At 34.1% G+C, this 17,544-nt stretch overlaps 1 long non-coding RNA gene across 1 annotated transcript; it reads right to left on the bottom strand.

Annotated features, from left to right (window-relative positions):
- Positions 1-400: 400 nt before the first annotated feature.
- LOC150092249 (uncharacterized) lies at positions 401-17,246 on the bottom strand. Its single transcript, XR_016550595.1, has 3 exons — positions 17,130-17,246; positions 1,959-2,087; positions 401-664 (listed from the first exon to the last, which is right to left on the bottom strand). It is a non-coding gene; the product is annotated as an uncharacterized LOC150092249 (long non-coding RNA).
- Between the last annotated feature and the right edge of the window lie 298 nt (positions 17,247-17,544).

Genomic DNA, 17,544 nt, shown 5'->3' with positions numbered 1-17,544 from the left:
AAATGTTTTTTCCAACGTAATATTTATAATACTTTGAAAAGCAGTATATTGAACTTTAATGCAATTCGAAAATAAAGGAATAAAAATGTATGGATAATTTATTAATTCGTTTTTATTTAAATATAATAAAATCTATGTGCATGTGCATGGCATGTAAATATTTTATACAGTTAGTAAGTTTAAACTTGCTAAGAGAATTAACCACCGACTAACTTTATACAAATATCGAATTTTTTCATTGACTAAGTGTGAAAAAAAAATGTTGGATACTAAACATTTATTCACCACCAGGGGACTTTGGTATTTTGAATACTTGAATTTATTACGAAGAGACAGAATACTTAACATCATATCATTTTTATTAATTAGACTGTAGAATAAGAGTGCTACAGAAGGCAATACAAAGTAATATTCAATTAATGTTTGCTAATTTTATTTTAAGCATTAAATTCTTTTCTTATCACTTCCCATAATTCCTCGTTCATTGAATTCTATTCTTATTAAGAAGTGTAAGTTTTATTACAATAAACTCCAGGACTCAATTCCGAACGGCAAGACCAATCGCAAACAGCGAAGCAACACAAATCGCCTCGTTTGCATCCATTGCTGCATAAATTTTTTGGTGCTATTAAGCACTGATACACTGGACAATCCTTGCATATTCCTGAAAGGAAATAGGAAATTAGTGACATAGTAATAAAATGCAAACCGCATTTTCTAATATGACTAAACTATTTTCAGCTTGGAAATTATTTCTGTCACCTTATGACAATGAATGCATACTCTGTGAGTCTGCTACCGCGAGATTATTGAATGAATTCATTGGACTCGTTACAGCTACATTTCTTTTCGTACAGTAGGGGCTATGTGACTCTTAGTCCACGGTACTAATATGTCGTAGATATTCAGCAATTAGTTGGTTGGATTATCAAAAAAAATTCACTCAGTGAAAAAGAAACCCTTCGTCAATACCTATGTCAGAAATTTGATGATAATGACTTTTTAAATCATTAATTATGACGAATCAGGGGTATTACGTTAAAGTGTAAATGAAGAGCATGTGTTGCATTGTGCGAAATTGATTGACTATGGCCATGACGTCATAGTGTATTAATTTTATGTTCTTTCTGTACTGGAAGACTCTGCGACCTCCACATAAGAGATCAACTAAAGTCTTCCAACCAAAAAAAATCGAGTACTGCCTCGTGATGTGCAGGTGGCAAAGTCCTCCACAACAGGAAGGATAAAAATATACAGAAATAAAAGTACAGAATGCTACGTGGAAATGAAAACAATAAAGAAGGATTTCAAATACGATGGCAAAAAATGAAACGAAGTGATTAAGATTTAGCGAATGCTTCCTTAATAAAATGGCTAAATACTCCAAAAATCTCCTAAATGAATCGAATTAGTAACTGAAGATAATATATCGAACATGGAATAAAAGAAGAACCAATGGAAAAAATAAGAACCAATACTGAAAGCTGCCTAACTGAAAGAAATGTAAATCCAGAAGGAAAAAAAAAAACAATACAAGTGGAGAAGTGATCTCACAATAAGATGCATAAAATATGGAGTTAAGAAATATTCGACATCAGTTAATAATCAAATGTTGAGAAAAGATACGCATAATAGAATAATGAACAATGAGAACAATATACGCAATACTTGGGAATAAGGATGACACACTCAGTGCTAACATTTCAGTAAATATTTGGGCAGGATATTACTGGAACAGTATTCGCTGAATGGTGAATAGACAGATCGTTACAGATATATCAAAATTGTATTAATTATTAATGAAGTTGTAAGAAAAAAATTCGGAAAGATCTACGAAGGATTTAATGCTGGAATAGGTATTAAGAATAATAATGTTTTACATAAGCTATGAAGCAATCTAACTATGAATAGTGAATGGTAAATTATTGTACAGTTGATTATTAAAAAATTGTTCTTACCATAGCAATAAGTACTGCCTGAGCATCCTGTGCAGCACTTTTGTCCATCCCCGCAATCTGCGTCTTCAATGCAACCACGTGATGGCGATGCCTTAAGGGACGACGGATAACAATCTAGTTTAGGACATGCTGTATTAAGGAATATAATTTTTGATAATTAATATTATATTAATTATCAAAAATAGTAAAATCTGCAGAAAACAGAGCATAACGCATAGAATAAAAATCACAAATTTTGCTTATTTTTTAATTTTAATTGAAAACGATAACTGGTGGGCACATTAGTTCGATCATTGCTACAGAACTAACTAATACTCATTATCCTGAACTGAAATGCGCTTTAATTAGTTCATTTTTAGCTTGATATCGCTAAATTAATAACACAATTTCAAACTCTTTGGTTCTGTTCGAAGATGTCATAATTTACTGTTCCTGAAATAATATAATCCTTGGTAATTGGCATGCAACCCCATCCCTCTCGATGTCATGATCAAATACATTAATATTATATGACTGATGAAACTTGTTGACCATGCGACTGCTTGGGTCAAGTTAATGAATAGAAAATGTCATTTTTCTATACAGCAATCCCTCGAATAATGCGCCTAATGCGTTCTTTAAAACAGGCGCGTTAATCGAAAACGCATTATGGGAAAAAGTATAATTCGTTCCTCAAATTTCTTTTTTGACCCTTAATTTTGTTTTTCTTTTTATAAAAGAATTAGGATATATCTCTGAGTCTCATTAAAGGAAAACTTTTAACGAGGTTAACCCGAAAAGCTGAAAGACAATAAACCATATTCAGAATATAAATTTATTATTCTACTTCTTAAGAAAGAATTGAGCTGACGTAGTTTTTGGCGGGCATTCTGTTTCTTCTTTTCATACAACTGACGGCATGGCCTTATTGCCTTTCATACTACTTCTGAAAAGTTTACTGCTTCCCTCTTCATTAGGACCAACCTCTAAGCATTGCTGCTTAAAACTTCGATTGTACGAAAAATATTTTCAATTTGTTTCTATGAAATCTCTTTGGACGTGTCAGTGATTAAATTCTCTTCATAGTCTTCGCGATCTTCCCACTGTGCATCTAAATTTAATAGGTCAGAATCATTCAATTTCTCAGAATGAGATTTAGTTAACTTAGATTCATAGTTGTTGAAAGTTTTTCACTTCGTTATATTATTATTATTATTATTATTACGTGACACCTTCAGGGAGTCCAAGGACTCATCGAGGGAGGACACCTACTCTACAGCTCTGTCTGCACCACCCAATCCACCGACTAAAACTAACCGCAACTACACAACGCCATCTACCGCCTACCACTACTAGTATTTCCACAGACATTCACAAACATCCATACTCGCAGCGGGATTCGAACCCGCAGCCTTTTGGCTGGAGAGCAGATACCCTAACCGTTCTCCAGCTAGGCAGGTAAAAATAATTAATGCCAGAAGCATCCAAGATTCCCAGGTTGATATCCTCCCAAGTACTAACTGGACTCAGGTTTGCTTAACTTCAGAATGCCAGAAGCATCCAAGATTCCCAGGTTGATATCCTCCCAAGTACTAACTGGACTCAGGTTTGCTTAACTTCAGACGAGAGTTGATACTCTCAAACCGATCTGGCCGCTGACTAATTTAATAATGAATTATTATTTTTATTTATTTTTTTATATAACAATCATAATAATAATTTACAATTATATTGTTCAGTTATATAAGTTGTATAATATTACATGTTGTAGTTTATATATATATTTTTTCAAGTTTGAAAAGGTGTGATTATACAAACAGTATTTACACATATGCAATCAAAATGTTATATTTCCTTATTCTCACAAACGCACAGTGTAAACTCATGATTTACATTTAAAAGGAATTTTCTTTTATTACATTGAATACATTTGTTACAGTTATTATATACATTACATACTTTTGTTTACATATGACACATTACTTACGTTTGTTTACATGTGATATTTACATTACGTACATTAGTTTACATATAATACATACATTACATACATTTGGTTACATATGATACATCTTGGATGAGAACTAATTTCTTTGCTTTCATCCTCGAAGCTTATATGTAAGCTTATCTGAGGATGACACCAGTTGGTTATTATGTATTGGTTTTTTTTGCTGTATTGAGAAGCTACGAAATCTATGATTGAGAAATTCGATCGCGCGCACTCAAACGCACAGACGCACGCAACCCCCCCCACACACACAATAACTTGGAATGTATTGATGCGTCGCTGAACAGGAAGCATGAACGAATGTATTGTGTTTCGTTAAGTTTGTATGGTATTTTGGGTGCATGTTTCTTGTTCATAGTATGTCCTTAGAGCTCTTTTCAGGCTATTGTAGTTTGTAAGGTTTCTGTATTCAAAAGGTAATTTGTTCATCATGTCTGGGATGTAGAAGTTTCGCGTGGCCTTTCCGTAGTGATTATTGTATTTATATGTGATATAATTAGTAGTCTGAGGTCTTGTTATACGGTATGTATTGCTAACTGTCCTGTAGTTGGTATCGAAATAATGTTTTAGCAAGTTGCATAGTAACACAAATGTTTTGCTGTCAGTATTTTGTGTTCTGACATTGCAATGTTTATAAAGTCGTAATTTTCTCTTTGTTCCCAAAAGATCAGTTCTGTCATTTTATACTGTAGCGACATTAATCTATTTAATTTGTAGGGTGCACAGAAAGCATACGTTGTTATAGCGTATCGTAGTATATTTTGGCATAGTGATTTGTATATTAGTGTGTTTAGACGTATGGGAACTATGTCTTTTAAACTGTAGAGCTTGCCACTTATTGTTCGCAGTTTCATGTGTAGATAGTTCATGTGACTATTCCAGTTAATATCTGCATCGAAGTAAATTCCAAGGTATCGTATTGTTTCGATCTGAGTGATTGTAGTGGTTTTGTTGTTCTGTGTGTTTTTTATGTTGGAAAGTAGATGTTGGATGGTTATATATTTGTTATCAACTGGTCGAGTCAGTGGATTTCTGAATATCATTCATTTTGTCTTTTCTGTGTTTAGGTGTATGGAGGTTTTCGTGAGACAGTCGATGATTAGATTTATATCATGTTGCATATTTGTTTGGGCTATGTTTGCGTTATTATGGATGGATATTATTGTAATATCGTCTCCATATTGGAACATCTTACCTTTGAGTGGTAACTGATTAATATCGTGCGTGTAAATGTTGAATAGAGTTGGGGAGAGTACAGCTCCCTGTGGTACTCCACAGGTTACTGGTAGCTCTCTGCTTCGGTTTGACCCGATACGTGTGATATGCATTCAATTTTGGAGGTAGTATGTATACCACGTGTGAAGAGGCCCATCTATTCCAACATGTCTCAGCTTTTCTAACAAGGTTTGATGTGTAAGTGTATCGAATGCTTTAGTTAGATCTATAAAGACTACCATGGCAATTTTGTTTTTGTCTAAGGCGGTATTAATTACGTCTGTAAAATCGTCCAAGAGATATGTTGTTCCCTTATTTTTCTGAAAACCATATTGTGTTTGGGGGATAATATGAACGATCTTAGTGTATGCTGTGAGTTTCTACAGTATGATCCGCTCCATAATTTGATTGATAATTGGTAATGTTGCTATGGGTCTATAATTGCTGATTAAATTTATTTTTCCTTTCGTATATGGATGTAATTATGGTGGTCTTTAGCATACTTGGTATCTGTCCTGTTTTAAATATTTTATTTATTAGTTTTAGTAGGATAGGACTTAAACTAGTTGCATGTTGCGTTATATCTTTAGGTCTGATATCATCTATTCCTGGGCCTTTGTTTGGTTTGATTTGATGTATTGCTGAGAGAAGTTCTGCTTCTTTTATGGTTGGGAACCATAATGTCTGTTTTGATTGTGGTCCAAGTGGAGGGTCTCGTTTTGTGATTGGGGAAATATTTCTGTGCAGTTCTTGGATGGAGTCTGAAAAGTATTGGTTAAAGTCATTTGCTAGTAGTTGGATAGGTTTTGCGTTTTTCATGAAGCTGTGTTTTATGGTTTCGGAGGCGGTGGTGTTGGGAGCAAAATCTAGCATCTCATTGATCAGATGCCAGGTTTGTTTCATGTTGTTTTGTGCGGAGGTTAATTTGTCTCTGTAGTAGCTTCTTTTTTGCATTTCTGATTTGTGTTGTAAGGCGATTCCTTGTTATCTTATATTCAGTTTTTAAAGCTGTGTTATTTCGATATCGCTTTAATTCTTTCCATAAAGCGTCCTTTCTGTGTATTTCTAGGATTAAGTTTTGTGTTATCCACGGATTTTGTGTTGTTTTTGAACGAATTCAGACTTTCTTTGTAATTTTCTTATATATTGCCTCCAGTGTGAGTTTAATGTTGTTGTATAAGATATCTGATGCCAGGTGTTCCCAGTCTGTTTTTCTTATTTCGTGGTTGACTATTTCTTCGTCTATTATTGTTTTCTGTCGCTTTTCTTCTGTGGGACATTGCATGGATATTGTCTTGGTGTGCAGGTTTAGAGCGGTGAAGTAATGGTCTGCGACTTTGAACTTTACAACTGATGCAGTGTAACTATTTGGTGGTGCTCGGACGTTTATATGATGTAGACAGGAGGCAGTGATAGATTTCCGAATATTTCTTCTCTAGTACATGATGTTATTGTTGGTATTATATTATACATGGATAGTGTGTTTAGGTATTCTACAGTGTTGTTCTGGTTTTCATTTGCAATATTTATGTTTATGTCACCAATTATCATTAGGTGTTGTTCTGTGGAGCATATTTCTTGGCTTGAAAGTCAGCAATTGAGTTCGTGCAAGATGTTTAAGTTTGGTGGCCTGTAAATAGCATTTAGTATTATGGGATGCTGTGTATTCGTGGTATTAATGATTTCGAGGCAGAGAGTTTCAGCATGCTCAAACTGATAGGTCGTTTCTTTTGCTATTAATTTTTGTTTGATAAATATTAATATTTCACCCCCTCTTTTTGTTTGGCGGCATTATCTATGTTATTAGAAGCCTGGAATTTGGAAAGCAGTCGCTTCATCATTAGTTATGGATACTTCTGTAAGAATCATTATATCAATAATATCAGTGTAATTCCTCAGATAAACCTGTAATAATAACCAATGTTTTTGGATGCATCTGATGCTAATATGCAAGATTGAGAGACCTCTCGCTTGTACTGTGTTTTGTTTCCATGCATCAAGAGATTCAAAAGTACAATTACTGATGTATTCTGGTGTAATTACATCTAACTGATGGTTCTCTTTCATTTTTGTTGTGTTGATATCTTCTTATTAAACTATGTTGGAGGCTTGTGTTTCACTCTGGCAACCTGTCTATATCTTCCAAGCTTTTTATTTGCATAGACTTTGAAGTCTGTGACTTTCTCAAGAATATTTCGCCGTCTTTGATCCATAAAAATTAATACTTTTTTCTGTTGTTTCTTTTCTTGCTTGGTACAAAAGATTCTGATTGAAAGGTGTTAACTACTCAGATAGAAAGATTTACGTATTGTCTTGCGGTCCATTTAAATCCTTGATTTCTGGTTTTTTCAGTCTGCTTGCTTTTATGAGATTGTCTCTTGTAATCTTGCTTGTCAGACGAACTATGACTGGTGCGGGTCGTGGCAAGCCTTGTTTTCTGTTCTTCCTGGGAAACATATTTATGGTCTGAATATCATTATGCTGTAGGGGGATGTCAATTGCATGGCCTAACTTTAAAACTACATCTCTGAGATTTTCTGTGGATTCGGTTTCTGGAAGACCGTTTATGACAAGGTCTTCTTTATGTTGTTGGTTTAAACCTTCGTATTGTAGTTTCAGGGAATTAAATTCTTGACGGAGTTCCGATGTGTCTTTTATCAATTTGTACTGCCTCTCAATTAATGCGTTAATGCTGGTTTTAAGGTATTTTACCGTTTTAAAGGTATTTGAATTTCATATTGAAAAGAATAACATGTAAGAAAGTTTTAAAGTGAATAAAAGTTGAGCAGCTCTCAGATGTGAACTGTAGACTAAAATACAGGAATATTATTGAAAAGAAAATGAAAGAGTTTGAGAACAGGAATCAAACCTTGGAGATTCAATGGCAAACTCTGAAGGAAACATTGATTGATTCTGCCAGAGAGGCATGTGGTGAGGTTGTGTGCAAGGATAAAAAAATCAGAACTCCCTGATGGACACAGGAAGTTAAAGAGGCAGTGAAGGAAAAGAAGAAAGCATATCAAAAGTTCCTGGCAAATAAGTCAGCTTTTACTCTTACAGAATACAGAGATAAATGTAAGAAAGCTAAAGAGTGTGTAAAACTAGCTAAAGAAAAGTCATGGGAGGACTTTGGCAAGAATATAGAAAATAAATATCAAGAAGGTGGCAAAATATTCTGGAGGTTGTTGAAGAAGCTTAGGAATGGAGGAAAGAGTGCTGTAAAAGGAATTAGAGATGATAAAGGTGAAATGAAAACAGGAGAAAAAGATATCCTTGAAGTATGGAGTAATTACTTTGAAAAACTGCTAAATGAAACAAGCAGTGATGACAGCACCGTGATAAAAAACACTGACCAGGCATGCAGTCAGGAATACATATCCATACTTGAAGTAGAAAAAGCCATCAAAGGCTTGAAATGTGGAAAGGCAGCAGGAGTAGATGATATTCGACCAGAAATGCTGAAGTATGGTGGTATAAGAGTCTTACAGTGGCTGCACTGCATAGTTCAGAAAGCCTGGACGGAGGGACGAATTCCCGATGATTGGAGTAGAGCTCTCATAGTACCCATATATAAAAAGGGAAATAAAACTGCATGTGAGAATTACAGAGGTATTTCCCTACTGAGTGTTCCTGGCAAGATCTATGCAAGTATACTTGAGAAACGGTTGAGAAGAATTGTGGAAGAAAAGCTTGGTGAAGAACAAGCTGGATTCAGGCCAAATAGAGGCTGTCAGGATCAGATCTTCACTTTACGACAAATAGTCGAGAAAGCATGGGAATATAACAAAGATCTGTATTTAAGTTTTGTCGATTTGGAAAAGGCATATGACAAGGTGCCAAGAGAGAAGCTATTCAATATGCTGCAGTTATATGGTGTCAATGGGGCATTATATCAAGCAATACTTAGTATTTATTTGAGTTGTGAGTCAGCAGTTAGAATTGAAGGAAGTACAGGAAGATGGTTTAATGTTAAATCTGGTGTGAGACAAGGATGTACATTATCCCCTCTGTTATTCATTATCTATATGGACCACATTATGAAGGAATGTGGTATTAAACCTGATATCAAAATTGGAGATGTTAATGTCAGCTCTTTGCTTTATGCGGATGATGTTATACTTCTAAATAAATCTGCTACAAGTCTGCAAGATTCTCTGACTAAATTGAATAGCTGTTGTAATAGATATGGTATGAAGGTCAGCAATAAAAAGACAAAGACAATGAAAATAGGCAGAATCATTGAAAATGTCAACTGTGTTGTGAATGGAGAACCTGTGGAACAAGTAAAACATTTCAGCTACTTAGGCACAATTTTTACTGAAGATGGTAAACTAAATATAGAAATAGACAACAGAATCAGCAAAGCTGGTATCGTGGGAAGTCAATTGAATAAATTCATATGGAATAAGAAAGAAATTAGTCGGAACACTAAATTAGCTGTATACAAGACAGTGTTCAAACCAATTTTAACTTATGGATCTGAGAGCTGGGTCAGAAGTAAAACACTTGACCAAAGACTAGAGACCGCAGATATGAGAGTCCTGAGAAAGATTAGAGGCGTGAACAGATGGCATCAATGGCAATATCATATTAAAAATGAGGATATTAGGAAAGAACTTGACATTGTCAGCATCCAGGAATGCGTTAGCAGAGCTAATCTCAGGTGGTATGGTCACTTAAATAGAATGGGAGAGGAAAGATTAGCAAAACAAGTGTTCTCTGCCAGGTTGGCAGGAAAACGACCCAGAGGAAGACCAAGATATAGGTGGATTGATATGGTATAAAGTGCCTTAGACGATAGAAATATAAGATCTGATAATGTTGGAGTCTTGACAAGTAACAGACTGATTTGGAGGAAAATTGTAGATAGGAAGTTAGTAATGATGTAATTTTTTCATGTAGTACTGTCATATCCTGTACACCCCTTGAGGGTACATGGCAGGAATTTGATGATGATGATGAAGGTATTTGTAAGACTTCTTCGACTTTTAAATTATTAAATTGAACAAACTCTTCATATTCGCTAATTTTTTGTTATTTGTTTATTCTGTTTATCAAATAGTTCTTGGACAAGATCTACCAAGCTGGCTTTTATATTTTCTAAACCTTTTTCTAGTAATAAATTTATGGAACTCAAATTATAAGACTCACCGGTATTTTGTTGTGTTGGTTTGTGATACAGTGGAAATTTATGTATTCCTATCTTATCACAGTCTAACATGCTTTTCCAAACAAAAGAATGAGATAAATACAATAAATTGCCTCTAAGTGTATAATAAGTATTATGTATATATAAATCAAGTGTGTTCTGTTATGAAAAGGTTAAATAAGTATGTATTTCGTACCATTGGCAAACGTGGTTAATTTAGTATTGAAAATTAATAACATTACCAGAGCTTTAGATATTAACCCGTGTAAAAGAATTATAAAATGTAAGCACAAAATCAACAGTTGGGGGGGGGGGGGGGTAGTCAAGTCCAAAGGTCGTAACGCGACGGAGCGACTCGCACGTCAGCATACGTGCAATAAGGCAATAAACAGGGCAGAGAATGGACGCCGTGACGTAATAGCAAGTGTGAGTCGGCCGGACATCGAAAGAGGCAAGCATCGCCGAGAAGGAAAGAGGAATATGTATAAGGGTCATGCGACCCTGTAAGAAGGCCTTTTTTCCCTTGGATCTACTTCTGTTCATCTCTTGTGAGGGTCGAAGGGTGCCAGTGCCTGGTACCGGAAGTCGCGGGTCTCGGCGCAATATCTCCACGGAAAGGTCTGGCTGTCCACAGAAGGCCAGTTTCCTATGAACTTATGATGCCATAAAGGAAGATAAGTAGACTTTGTTTGTGTTTCACTGTATAAGAATGAAAGATTTTTGTCACGTTAATATGTTATAAGAGAGAGAGAACATTAATGATACAGGATAAGGTTTTATTGCTAGGACTTTAGAAGGATATTGAATTTAACTTTTATTATCTGTCGTTGTGTTAAAGTTCGCCTTTATATTCAATGAAATTAAGGTTATGTTTAGAGTAAAGAATTGGCGTAATATAAAGAGATTGTGAAAGATATGAATGTTATCTTGTGTAGTCTGACAGAGCTACGGAGTTTTAGATTGAATGTGATAGTAGTACATGACTAATGCTTTAGCAGAGGTTAATATAATTCTTACTTTAGGAAGCTACTGTACAATAATTTATAAGTGTAATAGTAGTGTTTGAATTTTATATACCTTGTCTGAAACTCCCTTAAGATGCGATTTTAATTTATGTTATGTGTATCAACTTTCGCGTATAATAAACTTGCTTTTGATTCTAACAAAGACTTTTTGTGATTTCTGGAATCCGATGCACCGCTTATAAAATATTAATGCGAACCTATGTGTGATATTTGAATAGGGTATATTTTGGCCACGTCTGCAGAATTGATAGGTATCATTAAGTACTTGCCTGAGATTGCCACTTGGTTGTTAATATTTAATAATCTAATAGTGCTAAGTGGTGCAGCGAAACAAATAAATTTCTTGGCGTTTTAAGAGAGGTAAATCTCAGACACTGATACTCTGGTACTGCCTCGATCTCGAGAAAATTCCATTGTCCCTCAGAGATACCACATGATTCCCGATTGAGTGTATTACTGAGATATAGTAAAAGGTTAAGGTAGTTGTAATTAAGAAGAAAAGCGATACAACATAAATAGCAGTCAGCCGGTAGGATTTAAAATATAAGAAAATTAATAGAATAAGAAGAATCGTTACAACAGTTGTCTGTTCAGTTCATCGTACAATTCTGCCTCCGGCGTAATCAGTTGCGTCGTGGGTGGTGGCATTTCTTTGTTCTCTCTACAGTTTAGGCACTTCAATTCTTCTCGTTTGGCATTGGATTTGCATTGCCAGGTTGTTTCGGAAAGTCCGGAACATGTAAAGTGAAGATTCCTATGGCATTTCCTGCAGGTAATATAACATCCGTCGAACGGTAATTCCTTCAGACACTTGTTGCACTTCATGTCTCACCTTTCTTCCTTTGGACAGCTGCAAAGATGGCGACGTCCTTTGTTCTATACTCGTTAGCAACCGCGGTGTAGGCTTCAATTTTTAGCACACTCAAATTTTGGATTCCGCTTGGCCGATTTCGATAAATTATATGTCACTGTCTTCAGCGTGACAAGTATAGTTACTTTATGACACCTTTAAATTAAAAACAGGAGTTAGAATCACATTAATACTATAAAAACGGGACCCGCGATACAACCATGCAACCGTTCGTATGCTTACACAGCTCCCTCTTTTTATTATTATTAATTAATTAATAAATAAATTAATAATAATATAATAAAAATAATTAAATAATTATTATTATTATTATTATTATTATTATTATTATTATTATTATTATTATTATTATTTTATAATAATTATTATTATTATTATTATTATTATTTTATAATAATAATTATTATTATGAATTATTATTATAAATTAAAGATACCAAGAAAGTATATACTTAGTATCTTTAATTTGTAACTTAGATTCATTTGAAAAGCCTCTAAAATCATTTGCACAATGTGGAAGAATGTGCTTCCAAACGGCCCTCATATTTCTAGCAGTAATTTCATTCGACTTTGAGACTTTATATAACCAGGCTGAGATTTCTCTGATTTGACCAGATTTGGAAGTGAATGGCTTTTTTGGAATCCATTCGCTTCCAAAAAAGGCTTGTTTTAACAACAATAATTATTTGTTGGTCACAATCCCCCCCCTTCTCCACAATTTTCTTCAAAATCTCTGGATAATTTGCGGCCACCTCATCTGCACCTGCAACTTTGCCTGTGATTAGAACATTATGTAGGCTATTTCTCTTTTTGAAATACTCAAATCACGCATCACTAGCGTAGAATTCTTCTTCTTTTCGACCATTGATAACCCTTGGTTTCAAGGTTGCAAAGAGACATTGCTTTTGATTTAATAAGGTCAGTGCTTAGTGGGATCGGTTTTGGTTACAATCTTCGATCCCTGTAGAAAGAAATCTCTCTAATTCAATCATTATAATACTTTGATTTCGGTGGTCTACATGCAAGATGAACTTGAAGCAGCCTTATTAATTGAGCAGCTCTGCTTAAAATTGCTCTTTTAGTTGATTCACCCATTTTTATGTTCTGGTACTATCTTTGCTCTGGACTCGCCTTATTCATTTTTCTGTATTATTTCAATTTTTTCTTTCAATGAGATTACTTTGCGAATCATTTTCAAACTTTTACTTTTTTGCTCACTAATTCTTTTATTCATGATGAAAGGTTGGGAAAATATTTTTAAAAAAGTAAGGAAAACAATTGCAAAGGAGGCACGAGATATGATAATAAAAATACTACATAATTAGCAGATGACCTAAATTTTGGTGGTAAATTTTGAACATAGTGTACATGGAAATAGTATAATATGACATTAAATTATAACTTTGTAAAATGTTTTAAATTGGTAACTAAATAATTTCATCCTTGTGAATGATTTTTTAAAATAGTTATAAAAAATGTATAGATAGAAAATTTTTTAAATCTGTAACATTTATTTTTAAGAGGTATATCGGCACAGTAATCGATTTTGGGTATAGAAAAAAAATGAAGCACTAATCTAAAACGCACTAATCGAAAGCGCATTAATCGAGAGATTACTATATTTGAAGAAGGCAAACTTTCTTCAAGATTGATCAAACTGCTTTGGACAAAATAACTGTCCAATGAATAAAAAAAAATAAACGTTTTTCAATAACATTATTCTCATCACATATACATAATATTTATAAATATACAATTCAGATATTTATTACTATCACATTTTTTTTGTTAACGACAGATATATTCAGTACAAGGTCGAAGTAATTAATGTTATATAAATATGCATAAATATTAATAATAACAATACATTTTACATTTTCTCCCATATATCTATTTATGATGGCTCATTATATATATATATATATATATATATATATATATATAGGAAAATACTGGGAAGAAGGAAAAGAAATAGTGTTATCAATTGCTAAAAAGACTCTAGATACCAAACTCAAAATAAACAAACAGAGGATAACCCAAGAAATCGTAGGTACAATAGAAGAGAAAAGAGAGGCCAAGATACTTGGAAACCAACAAAACAATAAAGAGAATAAAAATAATACGGAGCACTAAAAAATAAAGTTGATAACCTCTGCAAAAAAGCCAAAGAAAAATGTTAGAAGAAAAACCTAAGAAATGCCAAGAAGCATATCAACAAAATAACATAAAAGTCTTCCATGATAGTATAAGAAAAATTAGAAAGGAATTCTCAGCAAAAGCAGTAACAATGATAAACAACAAGATGAATATTTTAAGACTATCTTTCACCAAGAAAACAAAACTACAATGCCAACAATAGAAGAAAATAACGACTCCCCATAAATTTTACAAGAAGAAGTTAGATACGCAATAAAACTAATGAAAAACAATAAAGCACCAGGCACTGATACCATCCCTACTGAACTGCGGCCATATGGAGGTAGCACATCAATAGAATATTTAACAACCCTATTCAATAAAATACTACAAACAGTAAAGATCCCAGATGACTGGATAACTGGAAAGATCATCCCAATATACAAGAAAGGAGACAAAAGAGACTGCAGAAATTACGGACCAATCAATTTACTCTCCCACACCTACAAAATATTCTTAAGAATTATACATAATAGATTAAAACACATGATAGACTGACCACAGGGTTGGTCACAATCCAATACCCTTGGAGGGTAATGGATGGCAATGCTGTACCAATGAAGTTTTAACTGAGGTTCGGCTGTTGCTGTTACCCTCCTGCCATGATCAGAGCTTTAATAGCTCAATAACACCTTATCCCTACACTGTCCTCTACAGATAACTGGGAAGATGAAAATCATTCTTGCTTCGCCCCTTTAAGCCAGTCCTTATAAGGACTATAAGGATGGAGAAATGATAGGCATAGAACAAGCTGGTTTCCGAGGAAACTATTCAACAATATACAAAATTTTCACATTGCACCAACTAGCAGAGCTCAGTTGGGAAGACCATAATGCACTATATTGTTGTTTTGTGGACTTTAAACAAGCTTTCGATAGCATTAAATGAGAAATCCTTCTTAAAGTTCTACTAGAAAAAGCAATAGACATATGTAATACAGTTTCTGATATAAGACAAATGCAATAATTAAAAAGGACACTCACCACATAACCCATAGAGATCCAAAAAGGAGTAATTCACGGATTCCCATTATCCCCGGCCAATTCAACATATATCAAGACAATGTTGTGAAGAAGGCAATAAACAATGAGTCTGGAATCAATGTCAATGGTTTGAACATAAATAATATCAAATATGCGGATGATCTCGTCCGCTTGATTATCAACCTACAAAGGTTGATAATCAAGCTAAACGAAAGCTGTAAAACATATGATATGACAATAAATATACAAAAGACAAAAGTGATGAAAATAGGGAGGAACAGAACTACCATCTCAGACACCCTAAATGGAGAATAAAGAGAATAAGTAGACAACTTCATATACCTTGGATTTCATTATAATGTGTGTGTGTGTGTGTGTGTGTGTGTGTGTGTGTGTGTGTGTGTGTGTGTGTGTGTGTGTGTGTGTGTGTGTGTGTGTGTGTGTGTGTGTGTGTGTGTGAGAGAGAGAGAGAGAGAGAGATTTCAGTCTCGTTATAATATCTGTATATGCTTATGAGTCGCACTACGACCAGATTGGATGTAGTTCTGGGCAAAATGCTTTTTGTTTTCCTTTTTTTGAAGACTGTAACCTTGTTGTGTATGTATTTATGTGTTATATATATATAATTTTGGGTAATTATAATGATTACCCAAAATGATATTGTTTAAAATTCGTACGCATGCACGCGCACGTGCGCACACACCCACACACCCACACACACTCGACAATTGTACACAGCTATGGAAAAGTTATTCGCTTTAGTAGTTCTATGAATACCATTCGTTCATTTGTTCTACTCTGAATATCAGTAATGGCATAGATTTTGATGTGGCGTAATTGTTCTTATTATGACCCACCGACAGCTCATTACAGTGTTTTAAGTGTATTAATTTTATATTCTTTCTGTATTGGAGGACCATGTACCCTTCACATACGACATCAGCTGAAGTGTTCCAAACAAAAGAAATCGTGTATTGTTGCCTCGTGATCTGGAGGCAACAATAAAAACAGGAAGCAGATAGGAAACCAGAAATGAAATTACAGAATATTACCTGGGAATTAAAGCTATTGAGAGGGATTCCAAATACCACCAACGATAGCAAAATAAGAAACGAACTGATTACGATTTAGCGAATGCATACTCACAAATTGGCTAAATACTCCAAATATCTCCAAAACGGATTGGAATTAGTAACTGAAGAAGATAATATCGAACAAGGAAAAAAAGAAGAATCAATGGAAAAAAATAAGAACCAATACCGAAAGCTGCCTAGCTGAAAGAAATGTAAATCCAGAAGGGAAAAAAAACAATACAAGTGGAGAAGTGATCTCACAATAAGATGCATAAAATATGGAGTAAAGAAATATTCGACATGTGCATCATTTATTAATCAAATGTTGAGAAAAGATACGCATAATAGAATAATGAACAATGGGAATAATACACGCAATACGTGGGAATAAGGATGACACACTCTGTGCTAACATTTCAGTAAATATTTGGGCAGGATATTACAGGAATTGTATCGCTGCATGGTGAATAGACAGATCGTCACACTCATATGTGAAAATCGTTTTAATTATTAATGAAGTTGGAAGAAAAAAATTTGGAAATATCTACGAAGGATTTAATGCTGGAATAAGTATTAAGAATAAGATTGCTTTATATAAGGCTATAAAGCAATCTATCTATTAATAGTGAATGGTAAATTATGGTAAAATTGATTATTGAGAAATTGTACATACCAAAGCAATAAGTACTTCCAAAGCATCCCTTACAGCACGTTTCTCCTTTACCACAATCTATGTCTTCAGTGCAACCATGTGATGGCGGTTGTTCATTAGGGAACAGAGTACAATCTAGTTCTGGACATGCTGTATTAAGAAATATAATTTTTGAGAATTAATATTATATTTTAGTAAAAATCTGCAGAAAACAGAGCATAACGCATAGAATAAAAATTACGAATTTTGCTTATTTTTCTTAATCTTAATTTCAATTGAAAACGATAACTGGAGACATATTAGTTCGATCATTGGTACTGAACTAAAACACATTATCCTGAACTGAAATGCGCTTTGATTAGTCCATTTTTAGCATGATATCACTAAATTAATAACACAATTTCAAAATAGAAAGGGGAATAGTAAATCCCTTTAT

This window comes from Typopeltis vanoorti, unplaced genomic scaffold, assembly GCF_054136105.1.
Source record: "Typopeltis vanoorti isolate ZY-2024b unplaced genomic scaffold, IOZ_Tvanoo_1.0 HiC_scaffold_1025, whole genome shotgun sequence".
NCBI classification, from domain to species: domain Eukaryota; kingdom Metazoa; phylum Arthropoda; class Arachnida; order Uropygi; family Thelyphonidae; genus Typopeltis; species Typopeltis vanoorti.
Note: the sequence above shows the minus strand (reverse complement) of the source record. Positions and strands in the feature narration are given on the sequence as shown.